The 24,320-nt window shown below is 44.8% G+C and overlaps 1 protein-coding gene and 2 long non-coding RNA genes across 3 annotated transcripts in view; 1 reads left to right on the forward strand and 2 right to left on the reverse strand.

Moving 5' to 3' along the window:
- DAGLA (diacylglycerol lipase alpha) overlaps nucleotides 1-15,614 on the reverse strand; it is an 89,349-nt gene extending 73,735 nt beyond the window's left edge. The window contains exons 1-2 of the mRNA XM_081838023.1: nucleotides 15,436-15,614; nucleotides 11,760-11,892 (exon numbers count right to left, since the gene is read on the reverse strand). The gene's annotated coding sequence lies outside the window, so the exon portion shown is untranslated. The remainder of the gene's footprint in view (nucleotides 1-11,759; nucleotides 11,893-15,435) is intronic.
- A 1,746-nt stretch (nucleotides 15,615-17,360) lies between these two features.
- Nucleotides 17,361-19,327, forward strand: LOC309328098. The gene is made up of 3 exons (XR_014150703.1): nucleotides 17,361-17,531; nucleotides 18,778-18,851; nucleotides 18,940-19,327. It is a non-coding gene; the product is annotated as an uncharacterized lncRNA (long non-coding RNA).
- A 1,608-nt stretch (nucleotides 19,328-20,935) lies between these two features.
- LOC309328102 overlaps nucleotides 20,936-24,320 on the reverse strand; it is a 38,220-nt gene continuing 34,835 nt past the window's right edge. Inside the window, exons 7-8 of the long non-coding RNA XR_014150704.1 lie at nucleotides 21,669-22,276; nucleotides 20,936-21,333 (exon numbers count right to left, since the gene is read on the reverse strand). This is a non-coding gene — a long non-coding RNA (uncharacterized lncRNA). The remainder of the gene's footprint in view (nucleotides 21,334-21,668; nucleotides 22,277-24,320) is intronic.

A 24,320-nucleotide genomic window follows, 5' to 3' on the forward strand; every position in this document is an offset into this window, starting at 1 on the left:
TTTTATACTCTATTTTGCTTCCCCTGAATGAATATTTGAAGGTGGGGATATATTTTAGAAAAACATTCAATGTTTTACTTTGGATTTAACTGAATTGCCTGCCTGCCAGTGAAGCTTAGCTGCTTTGTACCACAAACTGGAATATAATACTCTTCAGGAAAGTACCAGTATGTTCCTCTCAACACAGAGCTAAAAAAGTTTGCATAAAGAGATTTCCCATCAGTTGTATACTTCTGTTTGGAATTAACCAAGAACATTTATCTACCTACTCAAAAATAAATTTCTGGTAGGACAGTGGCAGCTATTAGAACTTCCATTTTCAACTAGACAAAACAAGCAGAGATAAGAGGTGAATAGGTAATAAGAGATACTGAAGAGAGGCTACACTTTATTTATTTCATGATATGCCACTGGTTTTGGAACAAAAAAGTTCAATGGTCACTATCTTTGCTGCTAATTTTCAAATGTCTCTTGAAGATCTTTGTATGCTGGCAGGCCTATTCAGTTGTTTAAACTTTTTCAAGATGAACCAGTCATTTTTAGTGTCATATTGTATTTCTTTATGGTATTTTTATGTACTTGTGTATTTGTTGTACACTCCCTAGATATTTTCATTGGGACGCAGGTGGCGCTGTGGGTTAAACCACAGAGCCTAGGACTTGCCGATCAGAAGGTTGGCGGTTTGAATCCCTGCGACGGGGTGAGCTCCCGTTGCTCGGACCCAGCTCCTGCCCACCTAGCAGTTCGAAAGTACGTCAAAGTGCAAGTAGATAAATAGGTACCGCTCCGGCGGGAAGGTAAACGGCATTTCTGTGAGCTGCTCTGGTTCGCCAGAAGCAGCTTAGTCATGCTGGTCACATGACCCGGAAGCTGTACGCCGGCTCCCTCGGCCAATAAAGCGAGATGAGCGCTGCAACCCCAGAGTCAGTCAAGACTGGACCTAATGGTCAGGGGTCCCTTTACCTTTACCTTTACCTTTACCCTAGATATTTTACATGGAGGACAGTCTACAAATACCTTTTATTAATTAAAAAAAAATGTTGTGGGCAGACATATTTGATCTCTGATTACCTGAGTAAAATGATTTAAATCTCCTTTTGTGTATGTTACAAGGACTTGTTTGGGAGAAATTAATGTAAGCACAATAAAGAGTTGATGACAATGAGATGATTTTCAAATACATGGAATTTTGGAATATATGATACATGGCAAATAAATGGCTTTAAAATCATTTTATGAGCAGAGAGAGGATGAACAGGAAGTTTACTTTTATCATTCCAAAGCTGAATAGCTTCCAACAGCTAGTTAATTGTTCCCATTTGGTTCCACCTATGTTTTGATTTTTATAGGGGCTATTATCTTATTGGCTAATTACTAGATTTTCATATTGGTGACTACAAAGTAGTGAGCAGAAAACAATGCATAACAAAGGCCACTAAACTAACAGCAGGGAACAACTGGTTTAGATGACAAATTTCCCCAGCAGAGAGCTGATTAATCAAGCTCTGTTTGAAATTCTGTATTCCGGAACAAGCACTAGGATCAGGAAGCTAAAGATATTTCGGAGAGCACTTGATTTGAAATTCTACTTCTTTCCCTCCTATTGGAACTGCTCACTCTGAGACTAGAAGGAGAAACTTCCTGGATTAAACTGACAGTGCTCCACTGCAGAACTCATTCTACACTTTTTAAGATATATGCAAAATGGAGAAAATATAACACAAGCATACCACTCTGAAGAATAAAACAAAATAGATTTGAAGCTTTACTCTGTTATGTTGTCTTGCATCACAAAACCTAGCTCTGCTGTTTAGCTACAGTGGAAGATTTTCAGGAGATAATGAAAGGGAACAGAGCAGAAAAGGGACTAGTTAGCCCAAAGAAGTAGGAATCTTTCACCCAAGCCTTTGTAAAATTGCAAAAGGTTTAGCTATTACATCCACCGGTGATTTTATCACCATTGCATACATCTACATACAGTGGTACCTCAGGTTAAGTACTTAATTCGTTCCAGAGGTCCCTACGTAACCTGAAACTGTTCTTAACCTGAAGCACCACTTTAGCTAATGGGGCCTCCTGCTGCCACCGCGCCGCCGGAGCACGATTTCTGTTCTCATCCTGAAGCAAAGTTCTTAACCTGAAGCACTATTTCTGGGTTAGTGTAGTCTGTAACCTGAAGCGTATGTAACCTGAAGCGTATGTAACCTGAGGTACCACTGTATCAGAAATGCAGCTTAATCCAACTATGACAGGTATGGGGAACGCCCCCCCCCCGATGTTGCTGGACTTCTTCTCCCAAGTTTGCCAGCTAGCATGATCAGGGATGACAGGAGTTGTAGACCAAAAACATATATGAAAAAGTTAATGGATTGTCTGTTGCAGCTATGGATCAAAACTGAAAACATACCCATACAATTTTGATTTTTATTAGGGCAGACCTCTGTATCAATAGATCTGGACTAGAAAACAAAACTACAGTAATAAGCAGAAGCTATTAAAGTGACTGGGAATAGATTTCAAATTAATAATGAGGTCTTCAGTTTTCTAGGCACTAAAACAATTATGCTCCTGAATCTTTCCCATCACTATCTCTAACAGGTTAAAGGAAGAAAGAAGGGTTTCATAAGCCTAACTTCTCTAAATAGCTAAAATCGTGCTAGGTATTATACAGACATTATCCGCTCTTTGCCCAGATAAATCCTTTCCTCTCTTCTTGCAGTATTTGAATACTACAAAATTCTGGCTAGGACCACCTTTTTTCTGGCAGGACTCCTAACACCTTCAACTAGGGCATGACAGGCAGAAATTAAGCAGCTGAAGCTTTTGCTAGAATGATGATAAAGAAAAGCTTTAGGTGTAATTCCCCTCAGCCATCATTTAGTTGGTAAATGCAAGGCTCCTTCCCCCTCCTCAAAAAACAACAACAAATGTTGACAACTCTAATGCTGGCAAACTCATGGGAGTGATAAAGTTTTTTAAAATGTTGGTTACAAAACCCAGTCAGTCCAACCCACCCAAAGTCAAACACTATTTATATCCTTTTGACTTAAATGTAAGAAAGTTAAGCATGAACTCAAATCTCGCCCACAGAAATGAACAGGGCATATAGTGCAATGCTAAGCAGGGACCTTACTGGTGTCTTCTATAGACCTCCAAGCCAGACTGAAGACTTGGATGATGCTTCCTAGAGTGGATTACCAAATATTCAAAAATGAGAGATATAGTAGTCATGGAAGACTTCAGCTACCCCAATATTTGTTGGAACTCAAATTCTTCCCAGAATGTAAAGGTAAAGGACCCCTGACAGTTAAGTCCAGTCGCGAACGATTCTGGGGTTGCGGCGTCCATCTCGCTTTACTGGCCGAGGGAGCCAATGTTTTTCCGCAGACAGTTTTTCCGGGTCATGTGGCCAGCATGACTAAGCCGCTTCTGGCAAAGCCAGAGCAGCGCACAGAAATGCTGTTTACCTTCCCGCCGGAGCGGTGCCTATTTATTTATTTGCACTTTGACGTGCTTTCGAACTGCTAGGTGGGCAGGAGCAGGGACCGAGCAACGGGAGCTCACCACGTTGCGGGGATTCGAACCGCCAACCTTCTGATCGGCAAGCCCTAGGCTCAATCGTTTAGATAAATTCCCCAATTCCCTTGCTGACAATTTCATTTCCCAGAAGGTGGAAGAAGCAACAGGAGGGTCATCTCTCTTGGACCTGGTCCTCACTAACAGGAAGGAACTGATCAACCAAGTGAAAGTTCAGGGAACCTTGGGAAGACGTGATCATGTCCTCCTGGGTTTCATTATACACAGGCAAGAGTGTAGTCGGACATGCACTCTGGACTAGAGCTGGGCAATATCTGGTTTTCAACACTGTGACGTATCACCAGCTAAACATCCTGATATACTGATATATCACAATGTCTGAAATATGAATGGAGCTATGTAGAGGCATTGGCTGGCTTCACAGTTTTGCCCACACTGTGATTTTTGCCACCGCCTGCTCTTTTGATTCATTGCCCCCTACAGGAGGCAGGGCAGAGCTGAGCTAGCAGAGTTAACAGGGACTGCAGAAATCAAGAGAAGCATTGGCTGGCTTCATGGTTTTACCCACATTGTGATGTTTGCACAGCGCACGTGCACCCACCCAATCTGATTTGTGATATATTGCCAGGTCAAAAATTAGAAGCCCTTTAGTGTGGGTTAGACTCTGTCTTCTCATTAAATTAAGGCCATCCATATGACATCCCCTTCAACCAACAACAATCTTGCTCATTTCCCTCTCTATGGACAATCCAACAAATGGTTAAAAATTCGAAACCTAACCACTCCATCCATCCCATCAGTGCTTTCTGTGGGGCTGGATGGATAAATCTTCTCAGCTACTTCCATACCATGACCCCTCATTCACCCTTACCTTCATTTCTTTTATGACAGTGCTTGTGTCTATTTTTGGATAGGCTCTGCCTGGCACGAAAGCAGCCACTTTATATATATATATATATATATATATATATATATATATATATATATATATATTTACTGATCTGTTGCGGGGGGTGGGGCAGGGGGAGTAAATGTTTTTCAAATAGTTTTGAAATCTCCAACTTTAGAGAGTTGAGATTTGTGATTCCTTTTTTACTTTTACTTGCTTCCACCTACCTGTATGTACTTGCAAGCCTTCTTATTTGTGCACAATATTGGATGTTAGAAAAAACAATAAAATAGCAACATAAACAAAAGGAGCACAATGGAAATAAATCATAATTAAATAGTTTTGCTATTTTCCATAGCTGGTTGTTGTTTTTTAAGGGTGTGAGAGCAGGTAAATCTCTCTTTGTACATGTTTGGTTTGTGCTCAAATAGAGGGAATGGAAATAACAGAAGGCAGGGTCAAAAACATACAGTGTGGATTTATCCACCAAAGAATCACAGTCAAAAGATATTAAGCTTGGTTCTTGTCAGGGGTTCAGGGAGAGAGACGCAGATGAGGGAGGAGACAGAAAGTGAGGGGGAAGGATTCCAGACTGACGAGGAAGAGGATGACAATGACCCAAGATTGTCCATGAGTCCGTCCAGTGAATCGGAGGACTCCCAAAAGGGAGCCCCTCTGGTCAAGCCAAGGGGAGCTAGAGGGGGAAGCAGTCAGGAGCAGGGAAACGAAGGGGGAACCCCCAGTGGGAGTTGGAGAGCGAGACCGGCTGCTCCGCTGGAACGGAGTGAGGGGGGAGGAGTGACCAGTGTGTCAGAAGGAGCAGAACAGGAAGCAGAGAGGGGAAGGAGATCAGGGCAAAACGTCCTGCCGGAAGGGGAGGAAAGTAGTATCGAGGGCAGTGTAACTGTCGAAGGGAAGGTCAGGAGCAACGTACGCGCGCCAAGTTCAAAATGGGAGGCGCGCGGAAATGAAGAGAGTCCTGGGGAGGAGCCTGGTCCCAAAGCCCGAAGGAGGGGGGAGGAGGCGGCAGAGGATTCAGCCTCTGGAGAGTCCCGAAGGGAGAGAACACAGGGGGGCAGAAAGACCCTGCGGAAAAGGAAAGAGAGAAAGAGGTGGACCAGTACAAGCCTCTTAAACTGGTGTAGAGGCGGTACTGACTCAGAGGGGACTTCAGCGGTCTAAGCGTAACAGACGTAGGGTCACGGACCTCGGATGTAAAGCTACTAATGTTCTTCAATAAAAGCTTTTGTACATAAGCTGGAGTGGACTTTGGTCTCTTGTGAGCTGGGACCACGGGTGACTCTGACAGTTCTGATCAAGTCCACTGTTTTTATTATGATAAAAGTTTATACCCACAACAGGTACTTTCTATCTCATACTGGATTGCAACATCTCATCTCTCTTTCCTTGCTCAAATGAAGCTACGTTTTTCTTCCAAGTTCTGACTATACTTCAGAAGTTTTTAAAGAAGTGTCAGTCTTATGTATTCAAACAAAGACTTGAATCTTACACCTAAACCAATGGCTACAGAAGCTAAGAAAGAGTGGGAGTCACTTACATTTTTGCACATATTAGCTTTCAGTTGCCTTACAGCAGTGGTTTTCAATCAGTGTGCCAGCCATGGGACCCTGAGGTGCCTTGAATGATGGTCAGGGGTGCCGTGAGCAACACTGGCCTCTGTCCTCGTTTCTTCCCTCCACTGATGCCCTCTCGCTTCTCTGCCTCCCAAAGGCTTGCACGAGTGTTTGTTGCAGTGGCCCTGGCTACATGCTCCCCAGGCAAATAGTGCCTCTGGGGCTGACCAGGGGGTACTGGCCGACAGAAACTGAGAAGGCCTCGGAGTAAGCAAGCAAGTGGGTGAGGGAGCCCAGCCAGCCAGTCCACCAGCCCTTACTATTGGGAATGGTCAGACAAGTGGGAAGCCGAAAAGACAGACAGGCGTTGCACTGGCTTCTCTTGTGTTTTCTGTGTGCAAGACCTGTCTGGGAACAGAGTGCCTGGTGCTGAAGGTGCGCCTTTCCACCATGCAGGCCCGGCAGTGCTCACTGTTGTCACTGCTACCTCCCAAGGTAAGGTGCCCCCATGTTCACCTTTGGTCAGTCTTCACTGGGCCACTAAGGCTGGGGGAATCCTCTTCCAGGGCCCCTGTGGAGCAGTGTGAGGGGGCACCTATATTTGGGGTAGGGTGGGGCAGCTCAGAGACCAGGGGCAGCAGCAGTGGTTGCCTAGAGGACTCCCAAGGAGAGTGGAGAGGGGGCTGAAGGAACACTCCACAAGGGAGGGTGTTTGAAAAAGGGTGAGAGGCTGCCAGCTCTGCAGGCAAGGGGGGACATAACTGGGCTCCTGAGTCCCATAGGGGTGCTGCAGAAAGAAGGTAGTTGGTCAAGTCAAGGGAGCCGTGGACTCAAAAAGGTTGAAAACCTCTGCCTTACAGTATATGTTAAGCCTATTAAATGCTTGCTTTCCAGCAAAACTAGTTAGACAGCATCTGCCATCTCAGTGTGACTTCTTGAAAAGAAACAACTCACGTATTCAAATTTAGTGTGTTTCTTATTCTGCAAAGCTTCCTTTTGGCATGATGTGTAAGAAACCATTCAATCATAAGACAAAATAGCTTTTTCACGTTTTTCAAGCAGTTCCCATTGATGTTCATTGCACATGGCACTGATTCACATCAAAGAAACCACACCCCAAGGAAGGAAGGAAGGAAAGGAGACTATAAACTCCATAGCATTTGTTTCCATGGCTCACTTGCCCCCAAAAGATGTTACATACTGGCACTTAGCCTCCTGGGAACAATAGCCTATTCACATGGACTGACCCATCTGCCTGAGAAATATTGGATCATCATAATCTAGTACAATATATTGTATGTATGCATACGCCTTGGCATGGCAATATTATATATTAGCATTATACATGCACTGAAGTACATGTGTAATGAATTGAAGTACAGGGAATACCACACAGATGTGAAGTACTGATAGAAGTTACAGCAGCATTTTTCAACTTACATGTTCTATACCAAATGCACATGTTACACTACATCTCCATTGTTTACACACAGAATCACAAAGATAGATGTACCTCTGGGAATTAACTAAATATGATAGCATAGCTGTTTACCTTCACAGTGTTTCCCTTGCTCTAAAGATCTGAGTTTAATTGTGAAAGACATGGTAGAACAGTGACTAGTCTGTGCAATGGCACCTGGGGTCTCTTGCATACAAAATGTGTGCTCTATCATTGCGAGACAGATGTTTATTCCACATACCCATAGTATAATCAATAAAAGTTGGCCCAGCTTCTCAATCTATTTCAACCTCCCCTACCTGGTGCCCTCCAGACGTTTTGGAGTACAACTCCCATTGACCATGATGCTGACTAGAACGCATCGGAGCTGATCTATTAAATGACTGCAATCCTAAGTATACTTATAAAGAAGCATGTCTCACGGAAATTAAGACTCACCTCCAAACTGACATGGTTAGGCTTAGGTTGTTAGCTTCCCATTCTGGGAGACCAACACTGCGAGGATATCCTGATTCAGACTGTAATGTATGATCAGTGGAAACAGTTGGTCCTGGCAAGTATTAACAACTCTCTCCAACCTGATAATTGCCACCTGCCCAGATTTTAACTTGTCTGAATTAATTTTAATATGCATTTTAATTAACTGATGTCTGTTTTTATGGTTTTGGGAGACTTCAACGTCCATGCCGATGCCGCTCCCTCCTCACAGGCTCTGGACCTAGTAACTTCCATGGCAACACTAGGGCTCTCCCAGGTTGTTTTGGGCCCCACTCATCAAGCAGGCCACACGCTGGATCTGATCTTTGGGGCTGGCATAGATGTGATCATGCTCCCTGCTGTGGAAGTGCCATGGTCTGATCACTACGCCCTGAAAGCCAAGATTGACTTCCCACTCCTCCCCGGCTCGGGTGGCGAGCCTATTTGGGCTCGTCCGCGAAAACTGATGGATCCTGATAGATTCCGACAAGCCTTGCGGAACCCTGCTCCTCCTGGCGACTCATTAGATGACCTTGTTGAGGACTGGAATAACCGGCTCTTGGCAGCCATTGATGAGATCGCGCCTAAGCGCCCTCTGCGACCCCGTCGAAACCGGGCCCCTTGGTTTACTGAGGAGCTCCGGAAAATGAAGCGGGATCTCAGATGGCTAGAGCGAGTATGGCGACGGACTCGTGACGGAGCCTCAAGAACATCTTATAGGACGCTTATGAAAGCCTATGAGACGGCTATGAAAGCTGCTAAGAAATCTTACTTTGCAGCTTCCATTGCATCCGCTAGCTCTCGCCCGGCACAACTTTTTAGAATAATTAGGTCAATAACGTCCTTAGGAGGACAACCAAATTTAAGCACAAATTCGACCCACAGCTGTGAGGCATTCGCAAGTTTTTTTGCGGCGAAAGTCCTGTTGCTCCGCCGTGACCTCCCTGCCAATTTAGATACAGTGACTGAACTCGAGGCCCCTCGGCTGACTTCAGGTCCAGTGTTGGACCATTTCGATCGGATACTCCCTACTGATGTGGATAGATTCCTCCAAGTTGGTAGGCCCACCACCTGCCTCCTCGATCCGTGCCCATCTTGGCTGATTAGGGAGTGTCCAGATGTTGTGCAGACCCCCCTGGTTGAAATTATCAATTTGTCCCTTGACACGGGGACATTCCCAGGGGAACTGAAGGAAGCAGTGGTGTGTCCACTCTTAAAAAAAACTTCATTAGATCCCTTAGACCTATCCAATTACCGCCCAGTTTCAAATCTTCCATACCTGGGTAAGGTAATTGAGAGAGTGGTTGCTGAACAACTTGGTAGGTTTCTGGAGGAAACATCGGCATTTGATCCATTTCAGTCCGGTTTCCGTCCTGGTTTTGGGACGGAGACGGCTCTGGTTGCCCTAACAGATGATCTCCGTAGACAACTGGATCGAGGCGGGTCAGGACTGCTGATCCTTTTAGATTTGTCAGCAGCCTTTGACATGGTCGATCATGATCTTCTGGACCACCGCCTCGCAGACGTGGGGATACAGGGCATAGCCCGTAACTGGTTGTGCTCTTTTATCTCTGGTCGGGGACAGAGGGTGGCACTAGGGAGGGAAATGTCGTCGCGCCACTCCTTGGTGTGTGGAGTGCCGCAGGGCGCAATTCTCTCCCCGATGCTTTTTAACATCTTTATGCGCCCCCTTGCCCAGATTATCCGGAGCTTTGGGCTGGGCTGTCACCAATATGCTGATGACACTCACCTCTATCTGCTGATGGATGGCCACACCGACTCGACCCCGAACACACTGACCAGATGCTTGGAAGCTGTGGCTGGATGGTTTCGTGGGAGCCGATTGAAACTAAATCCTTCAAAGACAGAGGTCCTATGGCTAGGTCGGGATGGCATGGGGATGAGGGACCAACTCCCTTCTCTTGCGGGGGCCCAATTAGTGCCATTGCCTTCCGTTAAGAGTTTGGGTGTAATCCTTGACGCCTCCCTTTCCATGGAGGCGCAGGTTACAGCAACAGCCAAGGCGACATTTTTCCACCTTCGCTGCATCAAGCAGTTGGTCCCTTACCTTTCCCGCCCCGACCTGGCCACAGTGATCCATGCAACGGTCATCTCCAGGCTTGACTACTGTAATTCGCTCTATGCGGGGCTGCCCTTGAAGCTGTCCCAGAAACTCCAGTGGGTACAGAATGCTGCAGTGAGGCTCCTCACGGGGTCTCTGCCATGGGAGCATATTCACCCAGTGCTTTTCAAGCTGCACTGGCTCCCGGTGGAGTACAGGGTCAGATTTAAGGTGCTGCTTTTGACCTTTAAAGCCCTTCACGGCCTAGGACCCTCGTACCTATGGGACCGCCTCTCCCGGTATGCCCCACGGAGAGCCTCAAGGTCCATAAATAGCAACACCCTAGTGGTCCCGGGCCCTAAGGAAGTTAGATTGGCTTCAACCAAAGCCAGGGCTTTTTCAACTCTGGCTCCGGCCTGGTGGAACGCTCTGCCTCATGAGACCAGGGCCCTGCAGGATCTGATTTCTTTCCGCAGGGCCTGTAAGACAGAGTTGTTGCGCCTGGCCTTTGGCTTGGAGCCAATTTGATTCCCTCCCTCTCTCTCTCTCTTTTTCTTTTCCTTCTCCTCCTGCGATGAGGCTACATTTTAATATTTTAATGTTCCATTATTTTAATGTTGTATTTTATTTTTGTTTTTAAGTTGTAATCATTCTTCTTGTTTTTATTATTGTTTGTAAGCCACTCTGAGCCCGGCCTTGGCTGGGGAGGGCGGGGTATAAATAAAAAATTATTATTATTATTATTATTATTATTATTATTATTATATTGTGTTGTTTTTATGATGTTAGCTGCTCTGAGCCCGGCCTCGGCCGGGAAGGGCGGGATACAAATAAAAAAATATTATTATTATTATTATTAATGTTACTTGGGTTGCATGACAATCTGTTGCTAATTCTCACAAGGAGCCCTAAGACATTTCACAGATAAGCACTGGCATATCTCTTGTCCATAGCATTCTGTTGAAAGTAGATTATATGTGTGAAAGAGGGGGGAGAGATAAAGTTTTAAAAAAATTTATTTTCAGCTTTCAGTATTAAGAGACATTTACAACATTACTGAGTGACAAAGAAATGCCCCTCTATTATGACATTGTTTCCTGTATTACTCAACACATGAACAAGTACAACTGTAACTGTAACTCAACACTCAAATCTACATACATACATTTCAAAAGTTTCAAATAACATGATACTCTATACACACATACTAAATGAAGCATCTTCTTACAAAACTTGGTACAGTGAATATAATGGGCAGGATTCAACTAACCAGTCCCACAGCAGAAGCCCACCCAAGGATATCCACTAGCGCAACAGGGCTTTCCCCCCTGAAATTGGCTGGGGGGAGGTGTCATGAGGAACCCCAGAACAGCGTTCAGGGAGAAGAGAGGTGGGATTATGCCATCTGGCAAGCTGAAAATCTTGCACTGACTGAAAGATTGCCATAGTGCTACGTTGAATTCATTTCAATAACTGAACCTGTCTTTTCTGGAATATTTCTTTTACAAAAAGTAGGTGGGGGATGTAATTATCTGTACTCATTTAGCATCATTATTTCTGATTCAATAGCAGAAAGTTATGTACCCAGATATTATATCTACATTGCTGATTATTCTCCCTAATTACACAATTGTTTTCAGTTCTTTAAAATGAAAACCATCATTTGTAATCATTTGAGGAACTAGCTTTCTTACTCTCCTCTAAGCTCCACCAATAGAGAAGTTAAACATCCGTTTCAACAGTTATTGTCAGATTACTTACATGACTCTTCAACTTTAAGTCAGTAGTTCCTGCTACAAGCATGTGATTATTTACACTTTCCAGTAAGACTTCGTCCATGTATGTTTTCCTGAGTCAAGTTTTATAAACTTCAAAATCCACAGCTGGGCAATATCTTTATTAGGATTACAAAATAATAAGTAAGCTTTGTGAAGTGATTGGTTGCATTTAATAGACAGAGAATAGCCTACTTAAGGCTTGCTTCAAAATACTAGACTTTCTGGTATGTGTGGGCAGTAGCTTGTTCCTTTGGCCTAAAGACTATTAGAGCTTAATCACACTACCAGCTAATAACACATGGTTCAACTATATTTCAGCCATTACAGTAGACTACCCCCAACTCCTATTCAATACATTCACAATATATGACAGTCACCATGCTGTAGAGGAGGAAAGCTTTGCTACCTAGGATGATGTATATCTATCTATCTATCTATAATCTATCTATCTATCTACCTACCTACCTACCTACCTACCTAGGGAAGGGCAGATATGTTTCAACATTGATGACAATGTGTCGCTGTCAAAGACCTAAGAATTAAGGTGGAAGGTAAGAGATTCATAAATCAGTGTACCATTACCACAAGGGAAGGTGGTAGCCTTGCTTGTGTTCTTTTTTTGAAAAAATGCTGCATGAGTAGTTCATAAAATGAGTCTGATATGGTAGTGGTGTCATTTTTACTAAGATTTCACATGTGCTATCTAACAGATTGCACAAACACATTCTAAACAGTGGTTCTATGAGCAAAACTCCTTGTTCCCATACAAAATAAATTACAGTTTGAATGCTTCAAACCACTGGAATGTTTTCAGCTATACTTATACAATATTACCAACACAGCTCACCATACAGATACTGCCTAGCAGCAACCAAAGTAACCAATGAAAAAACCAAATTATGCCAGGTGTATGCTAACCAATACAGGAGTTTATGCTATCCTGTAATTCTATTATTTCCTAGCTGCCACCACTTCAGAGCATTTTCTGCACAATCTGACCACACAGAAGTTTCCTCCTGCTACCCAATATAAAATGCAGTAACTTCTCTATTGCACTGGAGTATAGTATCAGAAATCAGTATGTGAGGTCTGTGTGATGAGGCAAACAACTATATATTTGTACAAGCAATCACTTTTTCAGAAATGCAGAAGTGTTGTAGAGATGTAACTGCCTGATGATACACACTTCTCTGTTTTCCATTATAACCTCTGGTCAAATCATTGCTGCATACTCCATCATTTTTCAAGCTAAGCCCTGAAAATAAGGCACAGTCTGACCACCACTTCTGCAACTACATTTATATATTTTGGTGTAATTGCTGTGGGCATCCACAGACATGACAAATAGAGCAACTCTTCCTATCCCTAGGCTTTTATTCCAAGTGGAGTATTCCCTTTCTCTCTCCTCCAATTCCTGAGTCACCCCACTTTCTCCTCCACAGGTGCTACATTTTCTTCCCTCTAGTCTCCCAGATTGTTCCCCTTGCCCTCCAATCCTCCCGGTCATGTATGTTTCATCTGTTCTTCTGCTAAGATGTTGTTCTGAGCCTTTAATGCTCCCAACCTCCTCCTTCAACTCCATGTATGTTTCATGGCAGGGGAAGTCACTTCATGATGAAGGGGCAGTGAGGACAGCACTTAAAGAGAATCTACAGTGGTTCCACTGTCCCCACGAGTGCCATGCTGGCAACATCAGAACTATGAGCATTGAAGTGTCAAATAGTTTTGAACTTTGCTGTTGCCTCCGTTTACAGTAGTGCCTTTTTCCACACTGAACACGACTCATACAGCAGACCAGTCTCTGCTGCAGTATTAACACTGCAACACCCCCACAAACATCTTATTAACTGAGTTGGTGCAAGGGTAGTAAGGTCTGCATGGGAGTAAAGGCATTTGCCCTGGAATCCATTTCTCCTCACTTCTAAGGGTGGGTGCCCACTGCAGTAACTTAATACTAATGTAAAAGTACATGTTCAGAAGCATTTTTATTTCTTTCTTCACATATTAGAGGGCTCACCCCTAATACTGGAAATAGATTACTGCAGGGCTGAAACCCAGAACAGTTTAAACCTTGATAATGGCGCAATTTGTTAGCACCATTTTCTTTTGAAATTTATAAATTGTCTTTTTCTTTGAAAAAACAGCATGGTATTGCTAATGGGCAGGATGAAAGAAGGAAGGGTGGGGCTCTGATCAATAAGACCAACAGTAGCTTGCAAGCAACTTTTCTGCTTACATCACAGTACAATACAGAAGTAAAGCACTCTAAATAAGGCCCAACCAACAGCTGAAATGCACTTCATCTCATGGAGAACACTGAATTTCAGAGTATGGGACGGCTTGCAGACAAGGTAATAAAACTATTACCAAAACCCTATTGTGGATTTAGTGGCTGTAGCTTCACCACCAGTGCTGAATACAATTTCACTTTGCAATGAGTGAAAGGGAGGTGGGGAACCTGGTGGGACTCTGTCTTCCGAGCTCACCTTCAGCAGAATTTCTGATCGACATAATAAGATTCTATTGGCAGTAAGGAGCTTATCTGTGCTATTTTACAGATGGAGCAGGGACAAATTTTCAAGGCCTAACAGAAGTATCATAACTGCTGTTAATCTTAGTTTGCATGAATATAGCATAATAGGCAATACAGACCTTAACGGTATGACCTCTCTGCTTAAAAAAGGCAAAAATCATCTGTTCCACTAAGCTCATTATTATCACGAGGATGTCTTTGTAACAGATGAATGAAACAAAATGTACATTCCTTAATCAGAAGGTTTGTGAGCCTTGATATCATAGCACACACAGTACTCAGAATACTCTCAATTATTTATTAAAACCTTGAATTTCATGAACTGCTCTGATTAGCAAGACTTTGGTAGAACCAGCGCAGAATTAAGCAATTGTGCCAGGTCATCAAACAAAGGGGGGAGGGGAGCACTTAATCCAAGAAATCACTAGTATATCAAACGTTACCCATTTACACTCATAGAAAGCAGCTCTATTATCTATTTTCACTGTGAGCAGCACTGTGTTCTCTAGGAATACCTCTGCACATCAACCAAAGAAATGGCATAATCCAGTACACTGAATTAGCAATCTACCCATTAACATTGTATTCCAAAGTCTTAAAACACATTCACCATTTGACCACCCTTCCCACAGGCATCCTTCACAGATCCACAATCATATCATTGGCTGCATCTTTTAATAAGCACATGTAATATTCATATAAAATACCCCTCAAGTGGGTACTTGTCCAGTCCAGATCACAAGCGTGTAGAAACACACACCATAGTTGCAACCTGGCTATAGGCTTATCCCCCAATTCCATTTTAACAATTTTTGCCTGTGTCTGTAAGGCTTTTGAGGCAGTATGTTCCAAAATTTGTCTTGTTCTGATCTCAGTGTGTGACTTCTAGACAATTATAGCCATTTCCCTCCATATGAATCTACCAGGATCCTACAATAAGGGTGCTGAACTAGAATCTGGGAGACTAAGGTTCAAATCCCTACTCAGCTTGGGCCACTTACAGCTTCTCAGCCTAGCCTACCTCGCAAGGTTGTTGTGAGGATAAAGCGGGTGTGGGAGAAGCATGTATGCCACCTTGAGCTTCTTGAAGGAAAGGGAGGATATAAATATATACAAAGGACTGTACCTCAATGGTAGAATACATGTTTTGCATGCAGAAGATCCCCGGTTCAATCCCTGGTATCTCCAGGCAGGACTGGGAATGTTCCCGTCAGAAACCCTAGACAGCTGCTGCTTGTCAGTGTCGACAGTACTGAGCTAGATGGACCAGTCGACTGACTCAGGATAAGGCAGCTTCCTGTAAACCTGTGAAATAAATATATCAATCTGAGTCTCTTCTCTGTATACTCCCTCCAAGAGATGTCCAAAGCATGGCAAGAAGAAAACAGGCTTTTTCTGTGGGAGCCCCCAGTTATGGAAAATATTCCTCAGAGAAGCTCCTCTGGTGGTGACACTGTCATGCTGTCAGGCAAATACATATTTATTTTTCCGAGCATTTAGATAGTGACCTGGCTTTTGGTGGTCATTTGGTGTCAATTCTAGTTTTGTATGGGGATACTTATTCTTTAGATGATATTTTGGAAGAATTCTGTGGTATGTTTGCATTCTATTGTTTTAAGGAATACTTTCATATATATTGTATTTTTTGCATTTTATTTATTGTTTGTTAAGTTTCTTTGGGGCTTCCACTGGCTAAGGGGTGCAATTCACAATTTTATAAACTGAACTGAACTAAGCCAAACCTAATAATCCAAACATAAACACAATGTCCTATCAAAATGAGGCATGCTTAAATTCTGTGCACCAATAGAACTAAAGCTACAATCCTAAACACACAGAAGTATCCATTGAATTGAAAAGGACTTATGAGCAAACATGCATAGGATCACACTACATACTGCAAGGTCTCATTACATTTCGATGTAATCTGAGCACATGTAACTTTCAACAGATTGCACCCCGTGATAATATTGCCTGATATTCAGGCCCAGCAGGTATGTTCTTGTGGAGACAACCCACTCAGATATAAAGGACCAGTTCCTTTCCCCACTCCCTCAAGATATAGAAAGAGTCCTCCTTTTCCTGCAAAGTAAATGCCTATTAATACAAATCCAGCCCCCATAATGCACATGCAAAGGCGAATGACATTTTCTTCTGCAATCCAAGACAGGAACACCAGAATATATTAAGGAAGTAGCTTCAGACCGCCAGCTCCGCCAAGGGCCAGCATGAGCCCAACATAAACCACCGTGGTGTTGAGTGTCCAGATTAAATTCAGCAAAAACGGATCGTTACAAAACTGCTGTGCCGAAGGCCACAAAATTCCTTCCTTTCCACGCAAGCACGCGCGCGCACATCCATCTGCGCCTGCTACCCGGGAGCCCCAACCCCGGCTTCTCGATTTCCCGACGCCCAAATGAATCTCGCAACCAGCCCACCCTACCTAGTCCTGGCAGAGGGCGCTGGGCGGACCCGGGGGAGGAAGGGAGACGCAGCCCAAGGCCACATGAAAAGCCATTGCCAGAGCCACCCGAGGATGCGCTTCCGCCGCCTCCTCCGCCCCCACGTCCTGCTCCTTTCCCTCCGCTCCGAACCGCAGGCTGTGCCCCGCAAGGTCCCCTCCCCGATCAGGGGAAGCGGGAGGAGAGGGCACCTTTTGGGCCAGCAGGAGAGCTCCAGGGCGCGCTGCTTCCTTACCCGTCCTGCTGCCATGCCGGCGGAGCGGCGGTGCCGGGGTTCGGGATGCTTCCCCGTTCACCATGGCAACGGGGCCCTCCACCTCTGGCAGCGGCGGCGCTGCGGGGGTGGGCAGGCGAAGGCACCCGCTGCCTTGCCGCCGCGTTGCCATATGCCAGGGCAGGGGCGCCTCTCGGCTCGCTCCCGCGCGGGAGACGCAACGGCCTCCCTTCGCCGCCAAGGAGCGAGGAGGGGTCCTCCGCCCCCCGCCCCGCTCATGCCAGGGGCGCGCCTGCACTCCTCGCCCGCAGCGACAGAGGGGGCATCCGCCCTCCCTTCACCCCACCCCACCCCGCTCTCCCGCAGCCGCTCACCCCTTTGCCGCCGTCTCCGCCGCCGCCGCCACCGGGCCGAAGCCGCCGCCGCTGCCGCCTCCATCCCGGGGCTCGGCAGCCACCCCGCACCCCGCCGCCCCAATTCTCTAATGCCGCCTCCGCTCGTACCAGGGCCGCCTCCGCCCGCCGGGCCGCCCACTGCGTCAGCTCCGTAAGTCCCGCTACGCACCCAGCGGTAACTATGGCGACAGCGGGGCCTTCCTGCGCCCTCTGCTGTCGGGAAGCGCGGGCCTGGCGAAGCGAGCTGGCGAAAAGAGGAGGCCTCGCGGGGGAGGAGGGGGCGGCGGATTGCACGCACCTCGGGGCAAAGAGAGGCGGGGAAAGAGAAGCCTTCCTTCTCTGCTAAATTCCTAAAGCGAGGTTTTTCTTTGCTATGCTCGAGCCTGTCTAGAATCCTTGCCATGTCCCCTGAAAGGGACCCTTGCTGTTTAATAATTGGGGGGGGGGGGAGCAGTGGTTTCTCAGTGTCGAAGGAAGAGCTCTCTGCACATGCTTAGAAACCTGTTTATCCTCCGAAATCTGAGGTTAGCTTTGATATGAAAAACAGTTTTCACTCCAGAGCCCTGGCATAAATTAAACAATACAGTAGGAAAGGGGGAGGGGGAAAGAGTGGTGGCAGACTGGTGCAATTAGTTTTTTGTTTCTTGGAGGAGTCAGTTTGCATAAGAAGGAGCAGCAAGGGCATAAGGAATGCACTGACATTTGTCATTTGACAATGTGAAATAATCCAGTGCATTTATTGTTCCTTGTGTCTTGAGGAATTTTCAGACTTGACTGAGAACAAGGAAGCACACCCAGGGGCCAGGATCTAAAATACAGTTCCCGGTGAGCTTCCATATGCTTGTTCCACTTCAGTGGCCCTGCAGTTCTGATTACAGCTTTATAATAATATAATATTGCCCTGCAAGTTGCTTCCCAAATTCAGTGGACCTTTGAGAACAGCAGTCATCCAGTGGAGGTCTTCCCTCAGTGACACATGCATTGGTTACAATCCAGTCTGAATTGCTGTAATGTGCTCTATGTTCTGTGATTCTCTTTGGCTCCTGACTCAATATAGTTAGCCTCCTGAAAGATTTACCAATACTTGGCAGCCTCATGAAAGATTCACAAATAGTTACTTTATTTCTGTAGCACAGGGTTGGTTTTTTTACCCAGAGTTCCATGGAACCCTCAGCTTCTGTGAGCATGCCCCAGGGTTCCACAAAACTGTACAACCTCCCACCTTAGGCACTTCACAATCCCCTCTTGTGGCAGGCAGGTAGTCACTCCCACTCGTCCAATCATCTCAAATAATACTCCAAGTTATAATTATTGAGTACAATTACTTGCCTTTGGTTTTTGTAATTGTGAAAGAAATTGCTTATTACTTTTCTTTCTTTCTCTTGCTGTGGAGGCAGGGAGGATTGTGGTTGCACTCCATCTATGACAACAAGTTACAGATGATCCTCTACCAGGAAAACATAATTTCAGAGTAAATGCTATAGGGCATCCTGCAGCTCTGTGCCAGTAACCAGGGGCAGAAATCCAGAATACAGTTTTACATGCTCGTCCTCTGTCAGTTTCTGTAGGAAATGTGAGTCCCTTGGGCTGGACAGATGACCAGGCCAAGGAAGGGAGGGCCCAGAACTGCAGAAATCAGCAACGAAAGATTTGGGAAGGCTGGCCTTCAACAGTTCTTCAGAAGTCTTTAATAAAAGGATAAGTTACACATCAACAAAATAGTGACGTCCAGGCAATTGTCCACAAGAAGTTTGTGATGAAAATGCAGAACAGTAGCGTAACAGTACAGGCTTGGGCTTCAAGAAATATTCATTTAATGGTTCGCTTTTAACAGTCAAGAGGTGTGACACAATACAAGAAATGTTTATTCAATCAAGTAGGGAGTCCAATTGGCAGTATACAAATTTAATAACTAAAATGAACAATAAACAATAAAATACACCAGCAGCACTCTGGAAACAAGTTGTTCACTTAGCAACCCTCCTCCCTCTTTCCTGAGATACTTTGCTATCTCTACTTCCAGATAAATGTTTAAGTGCTAAATTAACTCTGGAAGAAACTACCATCTGGATGCAGCAGACTAAAAAGCAAGGACTTTAATTGAATAAAAGGGAAAGCATTTGAACAGCAACAATATACATCTTTTAGACAGAAATAAGACAGTGGGATCATTTTCCTAGAACAGATCATTAGCTGCTTTGATTCATGTGAATGGGTCTTTCGCTGTGGTTTTGCCTGACTAACCTGGTCTGTAACCAGAGACTTAACAGAAGAAGCTAAGTGGTCTTATTGCTCTAGAATACTTCTCCACTCTTCGGAATCATAGAATTGTAGCATTGGAAGGGTCCCAAGGGTCATTTAGTCCAACCCCATGCAATGCAAGAATTCCCCGTGCACCACTAAAGAATCTCTAATGGATGGCCATCCAACCTGTGTCTTAAAACCTCCACTGAAGGAAAGTCTACCACCTTCTGACGCAGTCCTTTTCACTGTCTTTCTGTTGTAGTGTCCATCAGAGTTTGGAAGTGGGAGAGGAAGGAAAAGCTAAAAGGAGGCTTTCCAGTTTGAATTTGGAGAAAGAAATGAGACATGGCCTATCCGCCCCCCTTCCTCTCCCAAGTATATATCTCAGTTCCACTGCCTTGGCAGGCCACTTATGTGTGATCATAGGATTGCCCACTTTAATTAAGATCCGGGATGAATGAGTTGCCTGAAACCAGATGCATCTCAGCTCCTATTCAGAAGCAAGTACCATCAAGTCTAGATAAGGGTGCATAGGTTTGCAGTCTGAAACAACTCCACCCATTCACCATTGCCAGCTCCTTATGCCACCTCTTTCCTGTCAAATCTCTCTTAAAAATACATTTTCCAGGAAGACTTTAGCCCAACCTCTTAAACTTCACTTCCTAGAAATACTAAGTTAACTGCACTCACAGTTTCCATGATTCTATCTTCCCTCCCTTCTTGTCCTTCCATTGTCTCCCTTTTGTTGAGATTTAGATGGCATGTTCCTTGGGGTAGACTGTTTTGCTTACGTTATAGTGTACATAAAGAAGAAATAGGGAATAAACAAAGCAGTAACTGCTGGATGATATTGTGACTAGTACGTTTTACTACACAGGCATTTTATGTTCAGTGCAACTTACGACTTTTTCTTGTCTGGTTCCTTAAGGAAAGGGCCCATTTGTTAAGCAGCATTTGACTGCTTACATATGCCTCTGCTGCAGGTTTTGCTAAATAAAAGCACCACAGCAAAGAATACAAAATCATGCACTGAGTCACCAAAGGGAATTCTGTTTAGGAGATTCCAGGCATGTTGGTGGCTTATTTGTGTCTGTTAGGCCTCTTTGCAGCATTGCAACCCACCCCTAATCACATTTACTTAATGTTCTATTGATTTAAATGGAATTTTATTCAGAATAAGTGTACAGAGGACATCAGCCTTTGCATCTTGAACTTGCTAGGACTGCTCAAAGAAGACTGTTCACATTGTCTGTTTTTGGAACTCTCCCCGCCCCCCCGTGAGGAATAAATTCTATTTACATGGGACAGATCAGGCCAATAGCCCGCCTGGTCCAGCATCCGCTTCTCACAGTGACCAACCAAATGCCTGTGGGAAACCTCCAAGCAGGATCTAAGCACAAGGGAACTCTCCCCCCCTGTGGTTTCCAGCAACTGGTATTCAGAAGTATTAGTGCCTCCTAATGTACTCCAACCAAACCAGCATACATTTTAGAGAAGTTCCTTACATCAGTCATATCACATTGTGACGTAATTCTCTTTTATCAGTTGTGAATACAACCAGTTAAAGGTCATTCAGTAACTTTAAAGGGGGGGGGGGGAGAGAGAGTACTTACATTCTACTATATCTCCAGAACGTTTAATTTGTTCAGCAATTTCAGCGATCAAAAGTTCTGCATTGAATTTTGCAAGATGCAACTCCACTCCGGGACCTTAGGATGAAGGGCAGGGAATGAATGAATGAATAACACAATAACAACAAGTTAATTGACAGTTTTGCACAAAAGAAATGGTATGTATTTTATGTATATCTATGAATATTTTACAGAAACTGTTGAATTTTCATTCGTTTGGTTCCTTTAAATAAAGTTTGTTTTTCAACATATAGAAACAAAAAGTACTGTTTAACAATATAATAGTAAAAAAAAGATAACTCATGTGATAAGCTAACTCATTCTTCTGCATTTAGCACCATAATATTTTTGGACATAGTCAAGTTTAGTGAGGTGAATGAACAGGGCCCTCAGAAAGGGCTGAGCACAGGCACAATATATCCTCCACTGCCAGAGCTTGATAGTGGTTCACAGGCAGAATCCTCCACATTCCTTGGCTTCTTGTTGAAGGCCCGTAGTGAACGTCATTTTGACAGCAATAGACAAGCCCTCTGATAAGGCTCAACCTCCTTGCTCCATGAAACCACCCCGGGCAGATTTCCTTGCTGGCTTCAGTAACAAGAGAAATTAGCTTGTTGCTGTTCCCTACTACAAAATGTGTCTTGCTTGGAGGACTTTGCTTGCCTGAGTCAGTAGGAGCCAGAGATTATATTTCTGCCTGCTTCTGTTAAGCAGCAGCCAAGATTGGCGAAGGGCCTGGTTTGCAGTGTAGAGGCTGCTGTCTTGTTTTGTTGCATGTTGCTACTAGTTTGTCAACTAGGTTTGCACAAAATCTTGCACAGCCCTGTGACTTGCATGCAAAAAACATAACGAATGCTGAATGCTTGCCGCCTCTCTCACTAGTGGAAATTGAACCAATGACAGCTTTTTACCTGTTTGTTCTACCACCCATGCTGGTACCAAATAAGGTTTCAAGGAACACTGATTCATCAGCGCCATCTTCTGGTAAACCAGGGAAACATCAGATTTGGCCTATTTTTTGCTTCTGCAAATACGAAAATGATATTTAAAAGAAATTAAGTTGCAAACGATGTCTACTGTCCACCAGCCTCCAACCCCACACTTGGTGACTATTCTGCAATTCCCTATGAGATGGTATTATAAACCATTCGTGCAGATTTGATACCCGCTCCCCAGTGCTTTTACTGCTATTTTCATGATCTGAAATACAGAGCAGATAAAGCAACTCTTTTAAACGGGGCAACATTCAGACCAACTCTAGGAAACTGCTGGAGTAGGTCTTGGCAGTGGCACCATCAGGGCTCAACTCTGGGGGCAGAAGACCAGAATCTCAGTAGCAGAAGGAGTAAGATCACTGCCAAATGCAGCAGGACTGGCTTACCACGTTTTGAAGTGGCTAAAGTAATAAACATAATGATAACAATGTCAAGAGGACCATCCCTTAAGTCTCGAGTCTAAAATTACCTATAATTGCAGTCTTGGGTGATGCTCCAGTTTTGGCAGCCTCCCCCCAGCCCTCCCACCATGCTGGGCTTTGGGAAGGAGGCGTTAGGGCTCTGTCAGGGTCCTAGAGTCCTCCTGTCTCCTTCCCAAAGCTGAGCAAGTGCTAACTAGATTTTGGGAAGGAGGCAGGAGGACTCTAGTCCAGGGGCGTAGGAAGGGGGGTCGGGGCGCTCCGCCCCGGGTGTCACCCTGAGGGGGGGTGACAAAATGGCGGTCGGTAAAGGTCACTGTAGGGCGGCTGAGGGTGCGCTGTTGTTATGGGCACCTCGAGCACAGTCTGTATCGGCGCCAGGCATGCGCTGTCTGTATCAGTGCTGCGCATGTGCCCCAGGCCGTTTGTCCCACCCCTGTGGGTGGTTTGCCCCGTCCCTCGACACCCCGCACCAGGTGCCAGAAAGCCTTCCTTCGCCACTGCTCTAGGCCCCCGACAGAGCCCTCACACCTCCTTCCTGTAGCTGGGCAAGTGCTTACCAGGCACTCTGCTCAGCGTCCAATGCATTGGACTGGTCACACTGCTCTAAAACCACCTCTGCTCTCCCCCAGGTGTTGGCTTATAGTTAGAACTTGCTCCACTGCAGTGGTCATTGTCAGCAAGTGCCTCTTCCAATACTCAGCCCACCAACAGCAACAGGATTCACAGCAGCTATAGAAATAAAGCACTATCCTAGCCTGTATATGCCAGAGACCAAACCCGTCACTGCCTATCAGTCCTATCAAACTTTACACTTGTGTCACTTGCTTCAAGCAATATTAAATAATTTGCCACTTGTTGCTGGCAATCCTGAATTATTCCCATTCTGCTGTGGCTTCTTACTATAGGACTGTGTCATTTCTTTTATTTCTTCTTCTTCAGTAAGTCACATTGCCAGTTGCAATTTAATTTCTTTTTGTACTTTAATATTGTACAAATCTTCAGGATCAAATATTGATGCTGTTCCACAATTTGTGTCCTGAATAAATGCTATAGAACTGTGCTTTTATCACCTTACAGCAAGGATTATGGCTTTTATTTCCTGCCCTTACAGCTGTTTTCTGGAAATAAAATATTTCATTCCCTGGCAATTCTACAGCTGTGAAATATGTTTCTATAACTAACTGCTTTTGAAAATATGTAAGGTATAAATATATCAGTATAAAAGGGTGGTCAGAAACCTGACCTGCAGGCCAAATTCAGCCCAGCAAGGGACTCCATTTGACCCACAAGACTGTTTCACACAAACTACGCCCACTGGCAGTGCACCTGATGTCAAAAGCAGGCAGGGAGTCCCATCCCATCAGCCGACGGGTGGTGACTCCAAGCCCACAAGATAGGCTGTGCAACCAAGTTCTCCATGGGCAACTTGATCATGTAGCCAATTCTTGCAGAAGACAAACTTGAAGTCATCTCTTTAGGTGTCCAGCAGCACTTTAAAGCACGACGCAGGGCTCTTTGCAAGCCATGTGTGCTGCTTTGAAGTCCTGGCACTCATCACCTGATGTCATGTGACTGACAGCTGGGAGGCTTGCGAGCCGTGGGAAACACTGCTCCTATTATAAAACTACATGCAAGTACTCCTACTCCA

Source organism: Podarcis erhardii (assembly GCF_964252035.2).
Source record: "Podarcis erhardii genome assembly, chromosome: 1".
In the NCBI taxonomy this organism is placed as follows: domain Eukaryota; kingdom Metazoa; phylum Chordata; class Lepidosauria; order Squamata; family Lacertidae; genus Podarcis; species Podarcis erhardii.